This window comes from Schistocerca gregaria, unplaced genomic scaffold, assembly GCF_023897955.1.
Source record: "Schistocerca gregaria isolate iqSchGreg1 unplaced genomic scaffold, iqSchGreg1.2 ptg000178l, whole genome shotgun sequence".
In the NCBI taxonomy this organism is placed as follows: domain Eukaryota; kingdom Metazoa; phylum Arthropoda; class Insecta; order Orthoptera; family Acrididae; genus Schistocerca; species Schistocerca gregaria.
Window position 1 is genome coordinate 14,374,731 of NW_026061728.1, and position 27,541 is coordinate 14,402,271.

The window sequence follows — 27,541 nt, forward strand, 5'->3', positions numbered from 1 at the left end:
AATTGCACTAGTGGGAACTCTCCCTACAGTATAGCTTACATTTAAGTAACCCTCAACCTTCATTAGTCACTGTCTACCACCAAACTATACCATTCCTTGTTCCCATTCCAGAACTCAATTCCAGTAATGCACCCACAGTTTTTATAGCTACCTCCTTTTCTGATAGCCCTCCCACCCCCCTGCTGACATCTGTCTAATCTCCTGACTCCAACTACCTGCCGTACTCTCTCCCCACTTTGTCCCTGTAACCGTCCACAAGCAGCACATAACTGTCCCCCTACCCTACTATCTCTCCCTGCCCCATTCTCCTCCTTCCCTACCACCTGTTTGCTTCTCCCACCATGTGCTTCTGCTTGCAGTCTGGTCTTGGGTGCCAGAGCTTGTGTGCTTTTGTGTTTGTTTTCCTTGCTCTGATGAAGATTAGTTATGATTATTAATATGCAGCCAATATGCAAGGTATCAACATTCTATTAAGGAATGGGATTATCATTGTCTACCGTCAAAGAAAAGCTCTACAGTTGGGTGCATTTCCTTGAAGAAGCTTCTGGCTTTGAAACATTTAAAACACTGTGGGCTCAATCTTATTTCTGTTATCTCTCTCTGAAAATAATGCTAATAATCAAGAACATATATTTAAGATTATTTCTATTTTCTTTCATCTGTGATCAGATTCTACATATTTCCAAAAATTTACTTATTTTCAGTTTTAATATCTATTGAGCAATAGTGACTGTTTACTAGCACTGAAGTTAACTAAATCAAAACAATAGTTGTTAGCAACACTATCCCACAAGGATTTTTGTGCATGATCTTTCACACAGCACTGAAGATGAGCTCCCACTGTCGTATTTGTAGTCCTCTACTATTTCATGTTTCAGGTTCAGAACCCACTAAATTATTCAGATGTTCATCATCATGATTATGGTTCAAGTAAGGTTAAACCCTGTAATGGATAGAATGGGAACTTCATTGCAGAAGACAATAGAAAATATACCATAGGTGTTATGTCACATCAATAGTTGTGATACAAGCCATTCAGAAGCTGTACAGTTTCAGAGGATCAGCACCTTAAATTACTGTTGATAGTTCCGTACTTAAAATGGATAGCCAGAAGTTTCTTTTATAAGTTCAAAATTATGAGCTCACTAATCTTTAATCATGTCTTTAAGATCCTATTGGGGATGACCAGATCTCTTACAGTTTCTAATGATGTATGCAGACAGGTACTTAGTATGGACATCTGTGGAGCACAATACTTATTATCTCTTCAGAAAGTAAATGTGCACACAATACAGATGAAGTGATCAAAAGTTGTTTCTCATACAGTTAAGTAAAACACGGCAAAGAATGGTTGTTGTAAACACAAATATTACTAAACAAAACTGAAACACACACATAATGATATTTATTGCTCATAATTGTAAAATAAGTTCTCTCAGCCTGACTTAAATGAATGGAGAGGCAACACAAATAGTTCCCAAGAGTGGTCTAGAATGCAGCCTAGTTAAACTGAAGCCATACCTGAAGAAGATTAACAGCAGAATCAAGAAAGTGGAGTGAATGTAGGCCGTAAACAGATTTGTTCTACAGTATTAATGAATTATGTTAATTTATTATTGTTTACAAAACCTGTGAGCCAGAAGGCTAAGTTTTATTGGCTGTGGATATTGTCATTATATTTTGTTTGTAGCAGTATGTTACTTCGCATGAGCAGCGTCTAATCAAAAGTTCAATTCTAATTTATGCCTATGCATTGGAAATCAAGGGCTTATTATTATTATGGGACCCATCTTGCATATTAAAATGTAGTTACTGAAAAATCTGTAATTTGTAATTCAGGACTCTTGCTCATTAGTACTGGTGTCAATAGATATTAGAAAAATCAGATGATCAAAAGTGTATCAACAGATCCTGGAAATTCACAGCAATATGTCCATAACTGGCACTACAAATGTGGATAAAGTTAAACTAACAATTATCAATATCTGTTAATGCATATAACAAAGAAAGTTGCTGTGACTTACCAAATGAGAAAGTGATGGTAGATAGACACAATAAAAAATACACAAACACACACACAAATTTCAAACTTTCACAACCCATAGATGAAGCAACGTCTGTCTACCAGTGTTTTATCATTTGGTGAGTCACAGCATCTTTGTTTTTTATGTATATTTTTACCATGTGGAATGTTTCCCTCTATTATATTCAATATCTGTTAAGATAGTAAAGTTTACTGAAAAGAGGAAAAATAGCCCTTTAATTTGAAAGTGATCTTTCCTTCAAAATATACCTATTAACTCGTAAGGCTTTGCATAAAGTATGAACTTCATCATCAGAATTTTGAAAATAAAGTTACCAAAAGGCTTATGAGGATCTTAATATACGATATGGGAGTGGTGCCACTGCTCCACACTTCTCTCCAGTGCTAAACTAGTGATCCGTTAACATCTTAGAATGCATCCTGTCCACTAATCCTTTCTTTTAGTCAGATTGTGTAGGAAATTTCTTTTCTCTCCAAGTCCATTCACCCACCTTATGTTCAGCATACATCTGTAGCACCACATTTCAGAAGCTTCTATTCTCATCCTGTCTAAGCTGTTTGATATCCATGTTTCACTTCGTATATGACAACAATCAATACAAATGTTTCCAGAAAAATCTTTGTAACACCTAAATCTATAAACATGTTGTGAATATTGCAGTTCCATGTTGTGAATATTGCAGTTCTCTTTATTTCTGTGTCTAAGAAAATTAGAGAGAAATTTCCCCTCTCTTTTTTTTTCGGGCATGTTCATAGCTGTGTTTTCACACAAACCTGTTTCAGCATTTTCTGTACTATCTACATCTACATGTCTGAAGATAGCAAAAAAAAGTGCTGAAAAATGTCTCACTGAAAACAAAGCTACAAAGGGGTCTTGCATAAAGTGCAATTACTCTACAACCTAAGTTTATATTCAATGCTCCAAAATTTCTCTTCTTCAGAAACACTTTCCTCTCCATTGTCTGCCTAGATTTTATATCATCTCTACCTTGAACATCATTAGCGATTTTGCTGCCCAAATAGCAAAAATCATCGTCTTTAAGTGTCTCATTCATTAATCTAATTCCCTCACATCACCTGATTTAATTTGACTACATTCCATTATCTTCTTTTGCTTTTGTTTATGTTCATATCATATCTTCCTTTCAAGAACTGTCCATTCCGTGCAACTGCTCTTGCAGGTCCTTTGCTGTCTCTGACAGAATTACAATGTTGTCAGCAAACCTCAAAGTTTTTTATTTCTTCTCCATGTATTTTAATTCCTATTCTGAACTTTTCTTTTGTTTCTTTTACTGGTTGCCAAATATACAGTTTGAATAACGTCACGTATAGGCTACAACCCTGTGTCACTTGCTCCCCAACCACTGCTTCCCTTTCATGCCCCTCAACTGTTATAGCTGCCATCTGGTTCTGTAGAAATTTTAAATAGTCTTTCACTCCCTGTATTTCATCCCTGCTTCATAATTTGAAGAAGAGCATTCCAGTCAACATTGTCAAAAGCTTTCTCTAAGTCTACAAATGGTAGAAACATAGGTTTGCCTTTCCTGAATGCATCTTCTAAGATAAGTTGTAGGGTCAGTATTGTCACATGTGGTCCTACATTTCTCCAGAATCCAAAGTTATCTTCTATGAAGTCAGTATCTGCTGCTTTTTGGTCCTTTTATATAAGAATTTGTGTTTGTATTCTGCAACGACACATTCCTAAACTGACAGTTTGGGAATATTCACACCTCACAGCACCTTATTTCTTTGGAAGTGAAATTAACACATCCTTAGTGAAATTTGTGGATATTTCACCTGTTTCGTACATCTAGCACAGCAAATGGAATAATTTTGTCATTGTTGTCTCTCCCAATGCTATCGGTAGTTTTGACAGAATGTTGTCTACCCCTGGGTACTTGTTTCCTTGTTTCAGTGTGAGTCTTCAGTGCTCAGTCAAATGCTTCTCACAGTATATCTCCCTTGTTACCTTCATCTGTCTCTTCTACTATTTGTATGATGTTGCCCTCAGTTATATCTCCCTTGTATAGATCCCCTATACACCGAGGAGCCAAAACATTATGACCACTGCCCACTGTGATGTCGGATGCCACCTGATAGCGTTACAGGCATATGACACTCTAAAAACAGTAAGTAAGTGGGAAGCAGATGTATATGGGGATCACCCTAATGAAGATACAGGGCCTCACAGCTTTACTTCTGCCAGTATCTCGTCTCCTATCTTCCAAACTTTACAGAAGCTCTCCTGTGAACCTTGCAGAACTAGCACTCCTGAAAGAAAGGATACTGTGGGGATATGGCTTAGCCACAGCCTGGGGGATGTTTCCAGAACAGTTTTAATCTGCTAGAAAGTTTCATATCAGTGCACACTACACTGCAGAGTGAAAATCTCATTCTGGAAACATCCCCCAGGCTGTGGCTAAGCCATGTCTCCGCAATATCCTTTCTTTCAGGAGTGCTAATTCTGCAAGATTCACAGGAGAAAATCTGTAAAGTTTGGAAGGTAGGAGCCAAGATACTGGCAGAAGTAAAGCTGTGAGGACCGGGCGTAAGTCATGCTATGGTAGCTCAGATGGTAGAGCACTTGCCCACAAAAGGCAAAGTTTCTGAGTTCGAGTCTCGGTAGGGCACACAGTTTTAATCTGCCAGGAAGTTTCATATCAGTGCACACTCCGCTGCAGAGTGAAAATCTCATTCAGGAAACCAACAAAGTGATTGTATTGTGAGGGGGCTTCGTGCAGCTTATGTCCCATAAAGCACTTAGGATTATGGATGAAATGGGATGACTGTTGCTTTGTAGTAACCATACCAACACAGTGTAATAGAGTGAGAGGAGCTTGCTGGAGCTTCTTTCAGAAATAATTCACATAGGGTTTTGGATGAAGTGTGATGGTTGTGGCTATGTAGTAACTATACCAACAGGATGATAGTATTGTGAGTGGAGTTTTCTGAAGCTCCTTTCAGAATTAATTCACATAGGACTATGAATGAAATGCAATGATTGTGGCTTTTTAGTAACTGTACCAAAACTCGTGGTATTGGTCGGAAAGCTTTTTACAGTTTCTTTTGGAAATAATTCACATAGGACTACGAATGAGATGAGATGATTGTGGCTCATTAGTAATTATACTGGAAAAGTGATAGTATTGTGAGGGGAGCTTCCTGCGGCTTCTTTCAGGAATAAATCACATAGGCTTATGAATGAAATGCTATGATTGTGGCTTTGTAATAGCTATACCAACAGATTGATACTTGAGTGAGAGGAGCTTGCTGCACCTTCTTTCAGAAATAATACACATATGGTTATGGATTAAATGCAATGGTTGTATGTCTTCAGTAACTATAACAACAAAGTGATAGTATTGTGAGGGAATCTTCCTGCAGCTTCTTTAAGAAATAAATCTCATAGTGTTATGGGTGAGATGCCATGTATGTGGTTTTGTTGTAGCTATAGCAACAAAATGATTCTACAGTGAGAGTACCTTTGTGCAGCGTCTTTCAGAAATAATTCACATAGGGTTATGCATAAAATGCGATGGATATGACTTTGTAGTTACTATACCGACAAGGTGATAGTATTGTGAGCTTTCTGCAGCTTCTTTCAGAAATAATTCACATACCATTATGAGTGAAGTGCAATGATTGTCACTTTTTAATAACTATACCAACACTTTGGTTCTAGAGTGAATGGAACTTTTTGCAGATTCTTTCAGAAATATTTCACAGCATGCTATGAATCAAATGCAGTAATTGTGGCTTTGTAGTAACTACACCATCAAGGTTTATAGTATTTTGAGGGGAGCGTTCTGTGGCTTCTTTCAGAAATAATTCACATGATGTTACAAATTAAATGCAATGATTCTTGCTTTGTAGTAGCTATATGAACAGATTGATTGTTAAGGAAGAGCATCTTACTGCAGATTCTTTCAGAAATAATTCACATAGTGTTATGAATGAAATGTGATGATTCTGGCTTTATGGTAACTACACCAAGAAAGTGATTGTAGTGTGAGAGGAGCTTTCTGCAGCTTCATCCAGAAATAATTCACATAGTGTTATGGCTGAAATGAGACGACTGTGGCTTTGTAGTAACTAACTGTGAAAGTGATTGTAGTGTGAGAGGAGCTTTCTGGAGCTTCTTCCAGAAATAATTATCATAGTGTTGAAGATGAAATGCGATGATTGTGGCTTTTTTGTAACTATACCAACAAAGGGATAGTAATTTGAGAGGAGCTTTTGTCAGCTTCTTTCAGATATAATCTTCATAGGGTTATCGATAAAATGCAATGCTTGTTGCTTGTTGTGGACCTTTCCTACAAGAGAGAGCTAGAATTCAAATACCTAGGGGCACTTTCCACTGTGAACTCGTCATGTGATGCAGAGATCAATGCCAGAATACAAGCAGGAAACCGATCTTTCCACAGCCTAGCACAACTGCTTTGGTAGAAATATCTCTCCAGACAGTTCAAGATTCAACCGTACAAAACCTTTATCCAGCCTCTTGTTCTATATGGCTGTGAGATATGGAGTATCCGGAAACAGGGCTTCCATAAGCTCCTTGTTTTTGAGAGAAAAGTGCTTCGGAAGATTTTTGGTACAGTTCTGGATGCAGATATTGGGAATGGAGGATCAGATACAATGAAGCGCTTGAGGAACTATACCAGTGGCCCAACATAGCAGGTACCCTCAAAGCCAAACAAATGCAGTGGGCCAACATTGTAGCTTGGGTGGAGGATCACAGATGGCCTCGGAAGCTCCTGGATTTCACACCTACAGGAAAGAGACTTCCAGGGAGACCCAAGAACCATTGGAGTGGTGGATCCCATGAAGATTTAATCCAAGGGTCAATAGATGTGGCCGAATGGCAGATAGCAGCATTGGACAGAATACAGTGGAGGAGGTAACTTGTAGATGTGTGTGGTCTACTGGGCCTGATCACATAGTAGTAGTAGTAGTAGTATTGCTTTGTGTAAAATTTCAAACAATGTGACAGTACTGAGAGAGGTGCTTTTGCAGCTTCCTTCAGAAATAGATCACAACTGAACCAACAATGTGATAGTAATGTGAGACAATCTTTCTGCAGCTTCTCTCAGAAATAATTTCCACAGATTTATGGATGAAATGCGATGAATGTGGCCTTGTAGAAACTGTACTAACAAAGTTACAGTACTGTGAGCAGAGCTACAAGCAATTCATTTCAGCAATAATTAACCTATGGTAGTGGATGAAATCAGAAGATTCTGGCCTTGTTGTAACTATACCATGAAAGTGATAGCAGTGTGGTAGGAGCTCCCTGCAGTTCCTTTCAGAAATAATACTCATAGGGCAATGGATGAAATGTGATGATTCTGTCTTTGTAGTAACTGTAGGATCAAAGTGTAGTAGTGTGAGTGGAGCTTTCTGCAGCTCCTCTCAGAAATATTTCAGGTAGTGTAATGGATAATATGCAATGATTCTGGCTTTTATGTAATCATACCAACAATGTGAAGCTGCTGTGATATGAGCGTTCTGCTGATTCTCTTGAAAAAAAAAAAAATTCACATATGGAAATGCATGAAATGCGATGATTCTGGCTTTGTAGTAATCATACCAACAAATTGATGCAAATGTGGGAGGAGCTTTCTGCAGCTTCATTCAGAAATAATTTGCATAGGGTTATTCATGAAATTCAATGACTCTGGCTTTGTAGTAATCATACCAACAAAGTGATGCGAATGTAGGAGGAGCTTTTTGCAGCTTCTTTCAGAAATAATTCGCATGGTGTAATTGATGAAATGTAATGATTCTGGCTTTGTAGTGTGATGCAAGTGTGGGAGGAGCTCTTAGTAGCATCATTTAGAAATAATTCTCATAGGGTAATGGATGAAATGAAATGATTCTGGCATTGTTGTAATCATAGCAACAAAGTGACACAACTGCGGCAGGCCCTTTCTGCAGCTCCTTTCAGAAATAATTCACATAGGGTAATCAAAGAAATGCAATGATTCTCACTTTGTAGTAATCATACCAAGAAAACAACGCAAATGTGAGAGGCGTTTTCTGCAGCTTCTTCCGGAAAAAAATTCAAATAGGGTAACAGATGAAATGTGATAATTGAGGATTTGTATTAATCATACCAACAGAGTGACGCCATTGTGGGTGGAACATTTTGCAGCTTTTTTCAAAAGTCATTCACATAGGGTAATAGATAAAAATTGATGATTCTGGTCTTGTAGTAATGACACCAACAAAGTAACGCAAATATGGGTGGAGCTTTCTGTAGCTTCTTTCAGAGAAAATGCACGTAGTGTAATGGATGAAATGTTTTGATTCTGGTTTTGGAGTAATCATACCAACAATGTGACGCTGCAGTGGGAGGTTCTTTTGGCACTGCCTGTGAGAAATAATTCATATAGTCTTAAGGATGAAATGAGATGATTCTGGCTTCGTAGTAATCATACCAACAAAGACACGGTGCTGTGGGAGGAGATTTCTGCAACTTCTTTCAGAAATAATTCACATAGCATGATGGATGAAATGGGATGATTCTCACTTTGCAGTAATCATATGAACAATGTGACACTGCTGCCTGAGGAGCTTTCTGCAACTTCTTTTAGAAATAGATCAGATACGGTTATGGATGTAGTGCGACGGTTATGGCTTTGTTGTAATGATACCAAAAAAGAGATGCTGCTGCGGGAGGAGCTTTCTGCAGCTTCTTTTAGAAAATAACCACATACAGTAATGGATGAAATTGGATGATTCTGGCTTTGTAATAATCATATGGAAAAAAAGATGCAGCTGTGGGAGACGCTTTCTGTAACTTCTTTGAGAAATAATTCACATAGGGTAATGGATGAAATGCGATGATTCTGGCGTTGTAGTAATCATAGCAACAAAGAGATGCTGCTACAGGAGGAGATTTCAGCAGCATTGTTCAGAAATAATTCACTTAGGGTAATAGATGAAATAGGATGATTCTAGCTTTGTAGTAATCATAACAACAGAGAGGTGGTGAGGTGGGAGAAGCCTTCTGCAGCTTCTTTCAGAAATAATTCACATAGGATAATGGATGAAATGCAATGATTCTGGCTTTGTGGTAATCATACCAACAAATTGACACTGCTGCTGGAGGAGGGACTGCAGCTTCTTTCAGAAATAATTTGCATAGGGTAATGGATGAAATGCGTGATTGTGGCTTTGTAGTAATCATATCAACAAAAAGATGCTGCTGTGCTAGGAGCTTTTCTGCAGCTCCTTTCAGAAATAATTCACATAGTGTAATGGATGAAATTCGATGATTCTGGCTTTGTAGTAATCTGATGAAAAAAGAGAAACTACTGTGGAAGGAGATTTCTGCACCTCTTTTCGGAAATAATACACATATGGTAATGAATGAAATGGAATGATTCTGGCTTTGTAGTAATCATATGAACAAAAAGACGCTGCTATGTGAGGAGCTTTTTGCAGGTCCTTTCAAAAATAAATCACATATGCTAATGGATTAAATGCATTGATTCTGGCTTTGTAGGAATCATACAAGCAAGGAGACACTACTGCAGAAGGAACGTTCTGCTGCTTCATTCAGAAATTATTCACATAGTGTAGTGGATGATATGCGATGTTCCTAGCTTTGTAGTAACCATAACAAGAAACAGGTGGTGCTGTAAGTGAAGCCTTCTGCATCTTCTTTCAGCAATAATTCACATAGGATAATGTATGAAATACGTTGATTCTGGCTTTGTGGTAATCATACCAACAGAGAGACGCTGCTGTGGGAGGTGCTTTCTGCAACTTCTTTCAGAAATAATTCACATAGCGTGATGAATGAAATGGGATGATTCTAGCTTTGTATTAAATATACGACCATAAAGACACTGATGTAGCAGGAGCCGTATGGAACTCCTTTCAGAAATAATTCGCATAGGGTAATGGGTGAAATGCAATAATTCTTGCTTTGTAGTAATCATACCAATATAGATATGCTGCTGCAGGAGGGGCTTTCTGCAGCTTCTTTCAGAAATAATTCACATATGGTAATGGATCAAATGCAATGATTCTGGCTTTGTAGTAATCATACCAACAAAGAGACACAAATGATGGAGGACCTTTCTGCAGCTTCTACACCTACATCTACATCTACATCTACATCTACATCTACATCCATACTCCGCAAGACACCTGACTGTGTGTTTTTGGAGGGTACCCTGTGTACCTCTATCCGTTCTCCCTTCTATTCCAGTCTCGTATTGTTCATTGAAAGATGTATTGTCGGTATGCTTCTGTTTTTGCTCTAATCCCTGATTTTGTACTTTTGGTCTCTCTGCGAGGTATATGTAGGAAGTAGCAATATAATGCTTGACTCTTCGGTAAAGGTATGTTCCCGAAACTTTAACAAAAGCCCATACCGAGTACTGAGCGTCTCTCCTGCAGAGTCTTCCACTGGAGATTGTCTATCATCTCCGTAACCCTTTCGAGATTACTAAATCATCCTGTAACGAAGTGCGCTGCTCTCCGTTGGATCTTCCCTATCTCTTCTATCAACCCTATCTGGTACGGATCCCACACTGCTGAGCAGTATTCAAGCAGTGGGCGAACAAGCGTACTGTAACCTACTTCCTTTGTTTTCGGATTGCATTTACTTAGGATTCTTCCAACGTATCTCAGTCTGGCATATGCTTTACTGACGATCAACTTTATATGATCATTCCATTTTAAATCACTCCTACTGCGTACTCCCAGATAATTTATGGAATTAACTGCTTCCAGTTGCTGACCTGCTATTTTGTGGATAAATGATAAGGGATCTATCTTTCAGTGAATTCACAGCACATTACACTTGTCTACATTGAGACTGAATTGTCATTTCCTGCACCATGCGTCAATTCGCTGGAGATCCTCCTGCATTTCAGTACAATTTTCCGTTGTTGCAACCTCTCAATACACCACAGCATCATCTGCAAAAAGCCTCAGTTAACTTCCGATGTCATCCACAAGGTCATTTATGTATATTGTGAATAGCAACAGTCCTATGGATGTCTCTATAGGCCTCCTGGCTCAGCAGCTGTTGTCGCTGAGCACCTGAAGGGTAATTTGGAAAATATTTTGAGCAGATTTCTCCACCATGTTATAGTTCATGGTGGAGATTTTAATTTGCCAGATATAGACTGGGAGACTCAAACGTTCATAACGGATGGCAAGGACAAAGAATCCAGTGAATTTTTTTTTAAGTGCTTTATCTGAAAAATACCTTGAGCAGTTAAACAGAGAACCAACTCGTGGCGATAACATATTAGACCTTCTGGTGACAAAAAGACCTGAACTATTTGAAACAGTGAATGCAGAACAGGGAATTAGCAATCATAAAGCAGTTACTGCATCGATGATTTCAGCCATAAATTGAAAAATTAAAAAAGGGAGGAAGATTTTTCTGTTTAGCAAAACTGACAAAAAGCAGATTACAGAGTACCTGACAGCTCAACACAAAAGTTTTGTCTCAAGTACAGATAGTGTTGAGGATCAGTGGACAAGGTCAAAACCATCGTACAATATGCGTTAGATGAGTATGTGCCAAGCAAGATCGTAAGAGATGGAAAAGAGCCACCATGGTACATCAACCGAGTTAGAAAACTGCTGCGGAAGCAAAGGGAACTTCACAACAAACATAAACATATCCAAAGCCTTGCAGACAAACAAAAATTATGCAAAGTGAAATGTAGTGTGAGGAGGGCTATGTGAGAAGCACTTAATGAATTCAAAAGTAATGTTCTATGTACTGACTTGGCAGAAATTTTAAGAAATTTTGGTCTTATGTCAAAGCGATAGGTGGATCAAAACAAAATGTCCTGACACCACAGATGACAAAAGGGTAGATAGCAAAATAGACAACAGAGTGATAGAGAAAAAATTAAAATCACACAAAAGAGGAAAGCCCACTGGACCTGAAGGGATACCAGTTAGATTTTACACAGAGCACGCAATGGAACTTAGCCCCCTTCTTGTAGCAGTGTACCGTAGGTCTCTAGAAGAGCATAGCATTCCAAAGGATTGGAAAACGGCATGGTCTTCCCCATTTTCAAGAAGGGACTTCGAACAGATGTGCAGAACTATAGACCTATATCTCTAATGTTGATTAGTTGTAGAACTTTGGAACACGAATTATGTTAGAGTATAATGAGTTTTCTGGAGACTACAAACCTACTCTGTAGGAATCAGCATTTGTTTTGAAAAAGATGGCCATGTGAAACCCAGCTCTTGCTAAACATCCACAAGACTCAGAGGACCATAGACATTGGTTCACACTTAGATGCCATGTAGCTTCTTTCAGAAACATTTCACATAAAGTAATGGATAAAATGCAATGATTTGGGCTTTGTAGTAACGTTACTAACAAAGAGAAGCAAATGAGAGATTAGCTTTCTGTAGCTCTTCTCAGAAATACTTCACATAGTGTAATGGATGAAATGCGATGAATCTGGCTTTGTAGTAACCATACCAACAAATAGACGCCAATGGGGGATGAGCCTTCTGCAGTTTCTCACAGAAATGCTTCACAAAGGGTAATGCATGGAATGCATTGATTCTGGCTTTGTAGTAACCGGAAGAACAGAGAGAGGCAAATGAGGGAGGAGCTTTCTGTAGCTTCCCTTAAAAAATTTCACATAGGGTAAAGGACCAAATGTGATGATTCTGGCTTTGTAGTCACTTCTCCAATAAAGAGACACCTATGAGGCAAGCGCATTCTGCAGCTCCTCTCAGAAATACTTCACGAAGTGTAATGGATAAAATGCGATGATTCTGACTTTGTAATAACCTTACCAACAACGACACGTCTTTGAGGGAGGAGCTTTCTGCAGCTCCTCTCAGAAATAGTTCACATAGGGTAAGGGATGAAATGTGATGATTCTGGCTTTGTAGTAACCATACCAACAAAGAAACAGAAATGAGGGACGAGCTTTCTGTAGCTTCTTTTAAATACCTCACATCAGGTAGTGGATGAAATGTGATGATTCTGTCTGTGTAGTAATCATAGCAACAAACAGATGTAAATGAGGGAGGAGCTTTCTGTAGCTTCTCTTATGTACACCACATCAGGTAATAAATGAAATGTGATGATGCTGTCTGTGTAGTAATCATACAAACAAAAATTGCAAATGAGGGAAGGGCTTTCTGTAGCTTCTCTCAGAATTACTTCACATAAGGTAATGGATGAATTGCGATGATCCTGGCTTTGTAGTAACGTTACCAACAAATATACACATATGAGGGGAGAGCTTCCTGCAACTTCTCTCTGAAATACTTCACATGGGGTAATAGATGAAATGCGAATATTCTGGCCTCTGCAGTAATCATACCAACAAACAGTCACAAATGAGGGAAAAGCTTTCTTTAGCTTCTTTCAGAAATACTTCACATTGTGTAATGGACACCCCATGAACAATGGACCTTCCCAATCGTGGGGAGGCTTGCGTGTCTCTGTGATACAGATAGCCATACCGTAGGTGCAACCACAACGAAGGGGTATTTGTTGAGAGGCCAGACAAATGTGTGGTTTCTGAAGAGGGGCAGCAGCCTTTTCAGTAGCTGCAAGGGCAACTGTCTGGATGATTGACTGATCTGGCCTTGTAACAATAACCAAAACGGCCTTGGTGTGCTTGTACTGTGAACGGCTGAAAGCAAGGGGAAACTTCCTGAGGGCATGCAGCTTTACTGTATGATTAAATGATGATTGGGTCCTCTTGGGTAAAATATGCGGAGGTAAAATAGTCCCCCATTCGGATCTCCGGACGGGGACTACTCAAGAGGATGTCGTTATCAGGAGAAAGAAAACTGGTGTTTTACGGATCGGAGCATGGAATGTCAGATCCCTTAATCTAGCAGGTAGGTTAGAAAATTGGTGAAGTTCCGTGGCAGGAGGAACAAGACTTTTGGTCAGGTGACTACAGGGCTATAAACACAAAATCAAATAGAGGTAATGCAGGAGTAGGTTTAATAATGAGTAGGAAAATATAAATGTGGGTAAGCTACTACAAACTGCATAGTGATAGCATTATTGTGGCCAAGATAGATACGAATCCGACACCTACTACAGTAGTACAAGTTTATAGGCCAACTAGCTCTGCAGATGATGACTAAATTGAAGAAATGTATGATGAGATAAAAGAAATTATTCAGATAGTGAAGAGAGGTGAAAATTTAATAGTCATGGGTGACTGGAATTCGAGTGTAGGAAAAGGGGGAGAACGAAACATAGTAGGTGGATATGGATTGGGGCTAAGAAATGAAAGAGGAAGCCGCTTGGTAGAATTTTGCACAGACTTCAACTTAATCATAGCTAACACTTGGTTTAAGAATCATGAAAGAAGGTTGTATACATGGAAGAACCCTGGAGATACTAAAAGGTATCAGATAGATTATATAATGGTAAGACAGAGATTTAGGAATCAAGTTTTAGATTGTAAGACATTTCCAGGGGCAGAGGTGGACTCTGACCACAATCTATTGGTTATGACCTGTAGATTAAAACTGAAGAAACTGCAACAAGGTGCGAATTTATGGAGATGGGACCTGGATAAACTGAAAGAACCAGAGGTTGTACAGAGTTTCAAGGAGAGCATAAGGGAACAAATGACAGGAGTGGGGGAAAGAAATACAGTAGAAGAAGAATGGCTAGCTTTGAGAGATTAAGTAGTGAAGGCAGCAGAGGATCAAGTAGGTAAAAATACGAGGGCTGCTAGAAATCCTTGTGTGACAGAAGAAATATTGAATTTAATTGATGAAAGGAGAAAATATAAAAATGCAATAACTGAAGCAGGCAAAAAGGAAATCAAACGTCTCAACAATCAGATCGACAGGAAGTACAAAATGGCTAAGCAGGGATGGCTAGAGGACAAATGTAAGAATGTAGAAGCTTATCTCACTAGGGGTAAGATAGATATTGCCTACAGGAAAATTAAGGAGACTTTTGGAGATAAGAGAACGACTTGTATGAACATCAAGAGCTCAGATGGAAACCCAGTTCTAAGCAAAGAAGGGAAAGCAGAAAGGTAGAATGAGTATATAGAGGGTCTATACAAGGGTGATGCAATTGAGGACAATATTATGGAAAAGGAAGAGGATGTAGATGAAGATGAAATGGGAGATACGATACTGCGTGAAGAGTTTGACAGAGCACTGAAAGACCTGAGTTGAAACAAGGCCCCCAGAGTAGACAACATTCCATTGGAACTACTGACAGACTTGGGAGAGCCAGTCCTGACAAAACTCTTACCATCTGGTGAGCAAGATGTATGAAACAGGCGAAACACCCTCAGACTTCAAGAAGAATATAGTAATTCCAATCCCAAAGAAACCAGGTGCTGACAGATGTGAAAATTACCGAACAATCACTTTAATAAGCGACAGTGGCAAAATACTAACACGATTTCTTTACAGACGAATGGAAAAACTAGTAGAAGCTGACCCCAGGGATGATCAGTTTGGATTCTGTAGAAATACTGGAACACATGAGGCAATACTGACCTTACGACTTATCTTAGAAGAAAGATTAAAGAAAGGCAAACCTATGTTTCTCGCATTTGTAGACTTAGAGAAAGCTTTTGACAATGTTGATTGGAATACTCTCTTTCAAATTCTAAAGGTGGCAGGGGTAAAATACAGGGAGCGAAAGGTTATTTGCGATTTGTACAGAAACCAGATGGCAGTCATAAGAGTCGAGGGGCATAAAAGGGAAGCAGTGGTTGGGAAGGGAGTGAGACAGGGTTGTAGCCTCTAACTGATGTTATTCAATCTGTATATTAAGCAGGCAGTAAAGGAAACAAAATAAAAATTCTGAGTAGGTATTAAAATCCAAGAGGAAGAAATAAAAACTTTGAGGTTTGCCGATGACATTGTAATTCTGTCAGAGACAGCAAAGGACTTGGAAGAGCAGTTGAATAGAATGGAGAGTGTCTTGAAAGGAGTATATAAGATGAACATCAACAAAAGCAAAATGAGGATGAGCGAATGTACTCGAATTAAGTTGGGTGATGCTGAGGCAATTAGATTAGGAAATGAGACACTTAAAGTAGTAAATGAGTTTTGCTATTTGGGAAGCAAAATAACTGATGATGGTCAAAGTAGAGAGGATATAATATGTAGACTGGCAATGGTAAGGAGGGCATTTCTGAAGAAGATAAATTTGTTAACATCGAGTATAGATTTAAGTGACAGGAAGTCATTTCTGAAAGTATTTGTATGGAGTGCAGCTATGTATGGAAGTGAAACATGGACGATAACTAGTTTGAACAAGAAGAGGATGCAAGATTTCTAAATGTGGTGCTAAAGAAGAATGCTGAAGATTAGATATGTAGATCATATAACTAATGAAGAGGTATTGAATAGATCTGGGGAGAAGAAAAGTTTGTGGCACAACTTGACCAGAAGAAGGAATCGGTTGGTAGGACATGTTCTGAGGCATCAAGAGATCGCCAATTTAGTATTGGAGGCCAGTGTGGAGGGTAAAAATCGTAGATGGAGGCCAAGAGATAAATACACCAAGCAGACTCAGAAGGATGTAGGTTGCAGTAGGTACTGGGAGATGAAGAAGCTTGCACATGATAGAGTAGCAGGGAGAGGTACATCAAACCAGTCTCAGGACGGAAGACCACAACAACAACCACAACAACAACAGTGTAATGGACGAAATGCGATGATTCTGGCTTTGTAATAACCTTACCAACAAAGATATGCCTATGAGGGAGGAGCTTACTGCAACATCTTTCAGAAATACTTCACATAGGGTAATGGAGGAAATGCGATGATTCTGGCTTTGTAGTAACCATACCAACAGAGAGAAGCAAATGAGTGAAAAGCTTTCTTCAGCTTCTCTCAGAAATACTGCATATAGGGTAAAGGGTGAAGTGCGATGATTCTGGCTTCATAGTAACCATACCAACAAAGACATGCAAAGGAGGGAGATACTTTCTGTAGCTTCTCTCAGAAATATTTCACATAGGGTAATGCATGAAACGTGATGATTCTGTCTGTGTACTAATCATACCAACAATGAGACGCAAATGCGGGAAGAGCTTTCTGTAGCTTCTCTTTTATACATCACATCAGCTAATGGATGAAATATGATGATTCAGGTTTTGTAGCAAAGTTATCAACAAATAGACACCCATGAGGGAGGAGCTCACTGCAGCTTCTCTCTGAAATTCTTCCCATAGTGTAATGGATGAAATGCGATGATTCTGGCTTTGTAGTAACGTTATCAACATAGAGACGCCTCTGAGTGAGGGGCTTTCTAAAGCTCTTCTCAGAAATACATCACATACAGTAATGGATAAAATGTGATGATTCTGGCTTTCTAGTAACCAATCAAAGAAACGGATATGAGGGAAGAGTTTTCTGTAGCTTCTCTGATAAAATTCATATCAGGTAATGGATGAAATGTGATCATTCTATCTGCATAGTAATCATACCAACAAACAGACGCCTATGAGGGGGCAGCTTTCTCCAGCTTCTCTTTGAAATACTTCACATAGTATAATGGATGAAATGTGATGATTCGCACTCTGTAGTAAACCATCCAACAAAGAGACACAAATGAACATGGAGCTGTCTGTAGCTTCTCTCAGAAATGCTTCACATAGGGTATGGATGAAATACGATGATTCTGGCTATGTAGGAACCCTAACAACAGATAGATGCCTATGAGGGAGGAGCTTTCTGCAGCTTCCCTCTGAAATACTTAACATAGGGTAATGGATGAAAATGATTATTCTGGCTTTGTAGTAAGCATACCAACAAAGAGACACAAATGAGGGAGGAGCCTTCTGCGGCTCTTCTCATAAATACTTCACATCAGGTAAAAGATGAAAAGCCATGATTGGGTCTGTGTACTAATCATACCAACAAACAGATACAAGAGAGGGAGGAGCTTTCCGCAACATCTCTCAGATATACTTCAAATAGGGTAATAGATGGAATGCGAATATTCTGGCTTTGTACTAACCATACCAACAAAGAGACGCAACTGAGGGAGGAGCTTTCTGTAGCTTCGATCTGAAATACACCACATAGGGTAAAAAATGAAATCCGATGATTTTGGCTTTGTAATAACCATACCAACAAAGTAATGCAAATGAGGGAGGAGCTTTCTGTAGCTATACTCAGAAATACTTCACATAGGGTAATAGGTGAAATGCGATGATTCTGGCTTTGTAGTAAACATACTAACAATCAAACGCAAATGAGGGAGGAGCTTTCTGAAGCTTCCATCAGAAATACTTCACACCAGGTAATGGATGAAGTGTAATGATAGTGTCTGTGTACTAATCATACCAACTAACAGATGCAAGTGAGGGAGGAGCATTCTGTAGCGTCCCTCAGAACTACTTCACATTAGGAAATGGATGAAATGTAGTGATTGTGTCTGTTTAATCAAACCAACAAACAGATGCAAGTGAGGGAGGAGCTTTCATCAGCTTCTCTCTGAAATACTTCACATATGCTAATGGATGAAATGATATTATTTAGGCTTTGTAGTAACCATACCAACAAAGAGACGTAAACAAGGGAGGAGTGGGAGGAGCGTCCTGCAGCTTCTCTCAGAAATATTTCACATAGGGTAATAGATTAAATGCGAGGGTCTGGCTCTGTAGTAACCATACCAACAAACAAACACAAATGAGGGTGGAGCTTTCTGTAGCCTCCTTCAGAAATACTTCACATCAGGTAATGGATGAAATGTAATGATTGTGTCTGTGTACTAATCATACCAACAAACAGATGCAAGTGAGGGAGGAGCTTTCTGCAGCTTCACTCATAAGTATTTCACATAGGGTAATAGATGAAATGCAATGATTATGGGCTTGTAGTAACCGTACCAACAAACAAACACAAGTGCGGGTGGAGTTTTCTGTAGCATCCCACAGAAATATTTCACATCAGGTAAGGGATGAAATGTAACCATAGTGTCTGTGTTGTAATCTTACCAACAAACAGATGCAAGTGAGAGAGGAGCATACTACAGCTTGTCTCAGAAATACTTCACATAGGGTAGTAGATGAAATGTGATGTTTCTGGCTTTGTAGTAACCATACCAACAAACAAATCCAAATGAGGGGTGAGCTATCTGTAGCTTCCCTCAGAAATACTTCACATTAGGTAATGAATGAAATATAATGATTGTGTCTGTGTACTAATCATACCAACAAACAGATGCAAGAGAGGGAAGAGCTTTCTGCAGCTTCTCTCTGAAATACATCTAATAGGGTAATAGATGAAATGCAATGATTCTGGCTTAGTAGTAAACTTACCAACAAATGCACGCCAATGAGGGAGGAGCTTTCTGTAGCCTCCCTCAGAAATACACCATATCAGGTAATGGATGAAATGTAATGATTGTATCTGTGTACTAATCATACCAACAAACATATGCAAGTGAGGGAGGAACTTTCTGCAGCTTCTCTCTGAGATACTTCACATAGGATAAAAATGAAATGCGATGATTCTGGCTTTGTAGTAACCATTCAACAAACAAACTCAAATGGGGGATGAGTTTGCTGTAGCTTCCCTCAGAAATACTACACATCAGGTTATGGATGAGATGTAATGATTGTGTCTGTGTACTAATCATACAAAAAAAATGCAAGTGAGGGAGGAGCTTTCTGCAGCTTCTATCAGAAATACTTCACGTAGGGTAATGAATGAAATTTAATGATTCTGGGTTTGTAGTAACCATACCAACAAACAAACACAAATGAGGGATGAGCTTTCTGTAGCTTCCCTCAGAAATACTTCACATCAGGTAATGGATGAAATGTAATGATTGTGTCTGTGTAGTTATCATACCAACAAACAGATGCAAGTGAAGGAGGAGTTTTCTGTACCTTTTCTATGAAAAACATCACACACGGTAATGGATGAAATGCAATGATTATGGCTTTGTAGTGACCATACCAACAATCAAAAGTAAATGAGCTGGGAGAATCCTGCATCCTCTGTCTGAAATACATCACAAAGGGTAATGGATGAAATGCAATTATTGTGGCTTTGTAGTAACCATACCAACAATCAAACCAAAATGAGGTGGGAGCTTTCTGTACCTTTTCTCAGCAATACTTCACATAGGGTAATAAATGAAATGTGAGGATTCCGGCTTTGTAGTAACCATACCAACAAAAAAACACAAATGATGGTGGTGCTTTCTGTAGCTTCACTCAGAAATACATCACATACGGTAATAGATGAAATTCAATGATCCTAGCATTGTAGTATCCTTACCAACAAACAAACACAAATGAAGTAGGAGCTTCTGTAGCTTCCATCAGAAATAATTCACATCGGGTAATGAATGAAATGTAATGATTGTGTCTGTGTACTAATCATACCAACAAACATATGCAAGTGAGGGAGGAACTTTCTGCAGCTTCTCACTGAGATACTTCACATAGGGTAAAAATGAAATGCGATGATTCTGGATTTGACAAACTGCTTATTTGCTTCTGTCTCGGGTTCTTCGGCCGACGTTCGTGTGATGATTTTGCTGACGTTTCGCCAGCACGAGTGGCTGGCATTGTCAAAGCTTCACCCTCCATTGCCGGAGGTGAACTGGAGCCGGGCTCGCGGCCGCAGACTATATGTACCTTGCGCGCCAACGTCCGAGGGCTTCTCCGCGGTCATTTCCGCGGTCATTTCCGGTGCGTTTCTCCTCTTGCTACCTGCTACGGTCGTTCTCTGCAGTACGGGAAGCCAGGAGCCGTTTACCTTAAGGCTTTCTTCTTTCTTGTTGAAGCTGTTCCCGTGTTTGTGTATTTCTACAGCTTCTCTGTACAAGCGGGTGTGATAGTGCTTCTCTACAGCCAGAACTTCCGTGTCGGTGAATTTTATTACATGTACCTGGTCGGTCTCACTCAGTGCGTGTTCTGCCACGGCCGATTTTTCTACCTGTCCCAACCTGCAATGTCGCTTATGTTCTTTGATCCTGGTGTTGATTGATCTTCCAGTCATTCCGACATAAACTTTCCCGCATGTGCATGGTAAGCGGTATATTCCTGACATTGCAAGTGGGTCCCTTTTATCCTTTGCCGATCTAAGACATTCTTTGATCTTCCTTGTCGGTTTGAAAATTGTCTTTACGCCGTGCTTGTGTAATATACGGCCGATTCTGTCCGTCACTCTGGGAATGTATGGCAGAAAGGCCGTACCCGACATTTCTTTTTCTGGTTTCTTACTTCGCCGGTGGTTTGGCTCTGTTACACTTCTAATATCATTTGTGGAGTACCCATTGCTCCTCAGAACACTTTCCAGGTGTTGCATTTCGCGTTTAAGGTGCTGCGGCTCACATATTCGTGCTGCTCGCGTTACGAGCGTCTGAATCATGCCTCTTTTCTGGCTCGGGTGGTGGTTTGACAGTTTGTGCAGATATCGGTCCGTGTGCGTCGGTTTTCGGTACACGCTATGTCCCAGGTTTTGGCCATCCCTTGTGACCAGCACATCTAGAAATGGTAGTTTTTTGTCCTTTTCCACTTCCATGGTAAATTTTATGTTGGCGTGGAGGTTGTTCAAGTGTCTTAGGAAGTCACCGAGCTGTTCTTCACCATGGCTCCACACGACGAAAGTATCATCGACGTACCTGTACCACACCTTAGGTTTACAAGTCGCCGAGTCCAGTGCCTGTGCTTCGAAATGTTCCATGAAGAAGTTGGCCACCACTGGACTAAGAGGACTACCCGTGGCAACGCCTTCCAGCTGTTCGTAGAAATTGCCATTCCACGTGAAATAGCTCGTGGTGAGACAGGCATGGAAGAGCTTCATGATGTCTTGCGGGAAAATGGAACCGATGTGCTCCAGAGCGTCACTGAGTGGCACTTTCGTAAACAAAGAAACAATATCAAAGCTGACCAGGATGTCGTTTGGTGCAAGTTTTAGTTTCTTCAGCTTCTCGATGAAATGTCCTGAGTCCTTTACGTACGTGTCGGTCTTCCCCACGTGCGGCTGGAGCAGAGAGGCCTAGTGTTTTGCCAGTTTATATGTCGGTGAGCCAGGAGCGCTAACAATCGGTCTTAATGGACCGTTGTTCTTATGGATCTTAGGTAATCCATACAGGCGAGGTGGTAGGGCTTCTGTGTTGCGCAGGTATCTCTGTATGTCCTCCGGAACAGAAGATGCCTTGATTAACCGATTCGTATTCCGTGTGATACGCTGCGTCGGATCTGCGCTTAGTTTTCGGTACGTCGTCGGATCTAATAGGTCTCGGATCTTTTGTTCATAATCTTCGGTCTTCATTACGACGGTCGCATTCCCCTTATCGGCAGGCAGTACCAATATACTCTTGTCAGCGTTAAGATTCTTAATAGCTTGTACTTCTTCTTTCTTCAGATTGCATGCTGGTGGTTTAGCTCGGCGCAGTATCCTGGCTGTTTCAGTGCGTATTTACTCTGCCCTTTCACAAGGAAGGGTCCGAATGGCCGCTTCGGTGTTAGCAATGATGTCCTCCACAGGTATAGTTCTTGGGATGACAGCGAAATTCCCTCCTTTTTGAAGAACGGATACTTCCTCTTCGGTCAATTGTCGTTCAGTGAGGTTGACCACCGTGCGTGACTTGTCGGGAATCGCCTTGTCAGTCTTCTTCCGGAATCCTTCAAACTTTTTCTTCTGTCGCTCTGTGCAGCGCTCGAGTTCATTCTCCATGCTCCTGTAAGTGATGCTGTCGATCTTGTCCCAGTCGTCTCGATGCATTCTGCTACTTAGTTGGTAGAACATGTCCAAAAGTTCCTGATCCGTTTTTGCCAAGTTTCTCCGTATTGTGTGAATTCGCTCACGAAGAAAAGCTCGTTCCATTCTGTTGTAGATACGATGAGCTTGGGCGGTGGTGAATAGGCGCTTACATTTCAAGAACTTCGGTGTAGCATCTTCATCTCTGCACCGCGAAAGGAAGGCGAGAGAGGACATCAATCGCGCTTTCTTCTTCCGTTGTTGGTCAAGGCGTCGGTACAATCTGCAAATTTCCTCCCCGTAGAGGCGCAATACAAAATTGTTAAGACTTTCGTGGCCACTTGTTGACAAACTGCTTATTTGCTTCTGTCTCGGGTTCTTCGGCCGACGTTCGTGTGATGATTTTGCTGACGTTTCGCCAGCACGAGTGGCTGGCATTGTCAAAGCTTCACCCTCCATTGCCGGAGGTGAACTGGAGCCGGGCTCGCGGCCGCAGACTATATGTACCTTGCGCGCCAACGTCCGAGAGCTTCTCCGCGGTCATTTCCGCGGTCATTTCCGGTGCGTTTCTCCTCTTGCTACCTGCTACGGTCGTTCTCTGCAGTACGGGAAGCCAGGAGCCGTTTACCTTAAGGCTTTCTTCTTTCTTGTTGAAGCTGTTCCCGTGTTTGTGTATTTCTACAGCTTCTCTGTACAAGCGGGTGTGATAGTGCTTCTCTACAGCCAGAACTTCCGTGTCGGTGAATTTTATTACATGTACCTGGTCGGTCTCACTCAGTGCGTGTTCTGCCACGGCCGATTTTTCCACCTGTCCCAACCTGCAATGTCGCTTATGTTCTTTGATCCTGGTGTTGATTGATCTTTCAGTCATTCCGACATAAACTTTGGCGCATGTGCATGGTAAGCGGTATATTCCTGACATTGCAAGTGGGTCCCTTTTATCCTTTGCCGATCTAAGACATTCTTTGATCTTCCTTGTCGGTTTGAAAATTGTCTTTACGCCGTGCTTGTGTAATATACGGCCGATTCTGTCCGTCACTCTGGGATGTATGGCAGAAAGGCCGTACCCGACATTTCTTTTTCTGGTTTCTTACTTCGCCGGTGGTTTGGCTCTGTTACACTTCTAATATCATTTGTGGAGTACCCATTGCTCCTCAGAACACTTTCCAGGTGTTGCATTTCGCGTTTAAGGTGCTGCGGCTCACATATTCGTGCTGCTCGCGTTACGAGCGTCTGAATCATGCCTCTTTTCTGGCTCGGGTGGTGGTTTGACAGTTTGTGCAGATATCGGTCCGTGTGCGTCGGTTTTCGGTACACGCTATGTCCCAGGTTTTGGCCATCCCTTGTGACCAGCACATCTAGAAATGGTAGTTTTTTGTCCTTTTCCACTTCCATGGTAAATTTTATGTTGGCGTGGAGGTTGTTCAAGTGTCTTAGGAAGTCACCGAGCTGTTCTTCACCATGGCTCCACACGACGAAAGTATCATCGACGTACCTGTACCACACCTTAGGTTTACAAGTCGCCGAGTCCAGTGCCTGTGCTTCGAAATGTTCCATGAAGAAGTTGGCCACCACTGGACTAAGAGGACTACCCATGGCAACGCCTTCCAGCTGTTCGTAGAAATTGCCATTCCACGTGAAATAGCTCGTGGTGAGACAGGCATGGAAGAGCTCCATGATGTCTTGCGGGAAAATGGAACCGATGTGCTCCAGAGCGACACTGGGTGGCACTTTCGTAAACAAAGAAACAATATCAAAGCTGACCAGGATGTCGTTTTGTGCAAGTTTTAGTTTCTTCAGCTTCTCGATGAAATGTCCTGAGTCCTTTACGTACGTGTCGGTCTTCCCCACGTGCGGCTGGAGCAGAGAGGCCAAGTGTTTTGCCAGTTTATATGTCGGTGAGCCAGGAGCGCTAACAATCGGTCTTAATGGAACGTTGTTCTTATGGATCTTAGGTAATCCATACAGGCGAGGTGGTAGGGCTTCTGTGTTGCGCAGGTATCTCTGTATGTCCTCCGGAACAGAAGATGCCTTGATTAACCGATTCGTATTCCGTGTGATACGCTGCGTCGGATCTGCGCTTAGTTTTCGGTACGTCGTCGGATCTAATAGGTCTCGGATCTTTTGTTCATAATCTTCGGTCTTCATTACGACGGTCGCATTCCCCTTATCGGCAGGCAGTACCAATATACTCTTGTCAGCGTTAAGATTCTTAATAGCTTGTACTTCTTCTTTCTTCAGATTGCATGCTGGTGGTTTAGCTCGGCGCAGTATCCTGGCTGTTTCAGTGCGTATTTCCTCTACCCTTTCACAAGGAAGGGTCCGAATGGCCGCTTCGGTGTTCGCAATGATGTCCTCCACAGGTATAGTTCTTGGGATGACAGCGAAATTCCCTCCTTTTTGAAGAACGGATACTTCCTCTTCGGTCAATTGTCGTTCAGTGAGGTTGACCACCGTGCGTGACTTGTCGGGAATCGCCTTGTCAGTCTTCTTCCGGAATCCTTCAAACTTTTTCTTCTGTCGCTCTGTGCAGCGCTCGAGTTCATTCTCCATGCTCCTGTAAGTGATGCTGTCGATCTTGTCCCAGTCGTCTCGTTGCATTCTGCTACTTAGTTGGTAGAACATGTCCAAAAGTTCCTGATCCGTTTTTGCCAAGTTTCTCCGTATTGTGTGAATTCGCTCACGAAGAAAAGCTCGGTCCATTCTGTTGTAGATACGATGAGCTTGGGCGGTGGTGAATAGGCGCTTACATTTCAAGAACTTCGGTGTAGCATCTTCATCTCTGCACCGCGAAAGGAAGGCGAGAGAGGACATCAATCGCGCTTTCTTCTTCCGTTGTTGGTCAAGGCGTCGGTACAATCTGCAAATTTCCTCCCCGTAGAGGCGCAATACAAAATTGTTAAGACTTTCGTGGCCACTTGTTGACAAACTGCTTATTTGCTTCTGTCTCGGGTTCTTCGGCCGACGTTCGTGTGATGATTTTGCTGACGTTTCGCCAGCACGAGTTCCTGGCATTGTCAAAGCTTCACCCTCCATTGCCGGAGGTGAACTGGAGCCGGGCTCGCGGCCGCAGACTATATGTACCTTGCGCGCCAACGTCCGAGGGCTTCTCCGCGGTCATTTCCGCGGTCATTTCCGGTGCGTTTCTCCTCTTGCTACCTGCTACGGTCGTTCTCTGCAGTACGGGAAGCCAGGAGCCGTTTACCTTAAGGCTTTCTTCTTTCTTGTTGAAGCTGTTCCCGTGTTTGTGTATTTCTACAGCTTCTCTGTACAAGCGGGTGTGATAGTGCTTCTCTACAGCCAGAACTTCCGTGTCGGTGAATTTTATTACATGTACCTGGTCGGTCTCACTCAGTGCGTGTTCTGCCACGGCCGATTTTTCCACCTGTCCCAACCTGCAATGTCGCTTATGTTCTTTGATCCTGGTGTTGATTGATCTTCCAGTCATTCCGACATAAACTTTCCCGCATGTGCATGGTAAGCGGTATATTCCTGACATTGCAAGTGGGTCCCTTTTATCCTTTGCCGATCTAAGACATTCTTTGATCTTCCTTGTCGGTTTGAAAATTGTCTTTACGCCGTGCTTGTGTAATATACGGCCGATTCTGTCCGTCACTCTGGGAATGTATGGCAGAAAGGCCGTACCCGACATTTCTTTTTCTGGTTTCTTACTTCGCCGGTGGTTTGGCTCTGTTACACTTCTAATATCATTTGTGGAGTACCCATTGCTCCTCAGAACACTTTCCAGGTGTTGCATTTCGCGTTTAAGGTGCTGCGGCTCACATATTCGTGCTGCTCGCGTTACGAGCGTCTGAATCATGCCTCTTTTCTGGCTCGGGTGGTGGTTTGACAGTTTGTGCAGATATCGGTCCGTGTGCGTCGGTTTTCGGTACACGCTATGTCCCAGGTTTTGGCCATCCCTTGTGACCAGCACATCTAGAAATGGTAGTTTTTTGTCCTTTTCCACTTCCATGGTAAATTTTATGTTGGCGTGGAAGTTGTTCAAGTGTCTTAGGAAGTCACCGAGCTGTTCTTCACCATGGCTCCACACGACGAAAGTATCATCGACGTACCTGTACCACACCTTAGGTTTACAAGTCGCCGAGTCCAGTGCCTGTGCTTCGAAATGTTCCATGAAGAAGTTGGCCACCACTGGACTAAGAGGACTACCCATGGCAACGCCTTCCAGCTGTTCGTAGAAATTGCCATTCCACGTGAAATAGCTCGTGGTGAGACAGGCATGGAAGAGCTTCATGATGTCTTGCGGGAAAATGGAACCGATGTGCTCCAGAGCGACACTGAGTGGCACTTTCGTAAACAAAGAAACAATATCAAAGCTGACCAGGATGTCGTTTGGTGCAAGTTTTAGTTTCTTCAGCTTCTCGATGAAATGTCCTGAGTCCTTTACGTACGTGTCGGTCTTCCCCACGTGCGGCTGGAGCAGAGAGGCCAAGTGTTTTGCCAGTTTATATGTCGGTGAGCCAGGAGCGCTAACAATCGGTCTTAATGGAACGTTGTTCTTATGGATCTTAGGTAATCCATACAGGCGAGGTGGTAGGGCTTCTGTGTTGCGCAGGTATCTCTGTATGTCCTCCGGAACAGAAGATGCCTTGATTAACCGATTCGTATTCCGTGTGATACGCTGCGTCGGATCTGCGCTTAGTTTTCGGTACGTCGTCGGATCTAATAGGTCTCGGATCTTTTGTTCATAATCTTCGGTCTTCATTACGACGGTCGCATTCCCCTTATCGGCAGGCAGTACCAATATACTCTTGTCAGCGTTAAGATTCTTAATAGCTTGTACTTCTTCTTTCT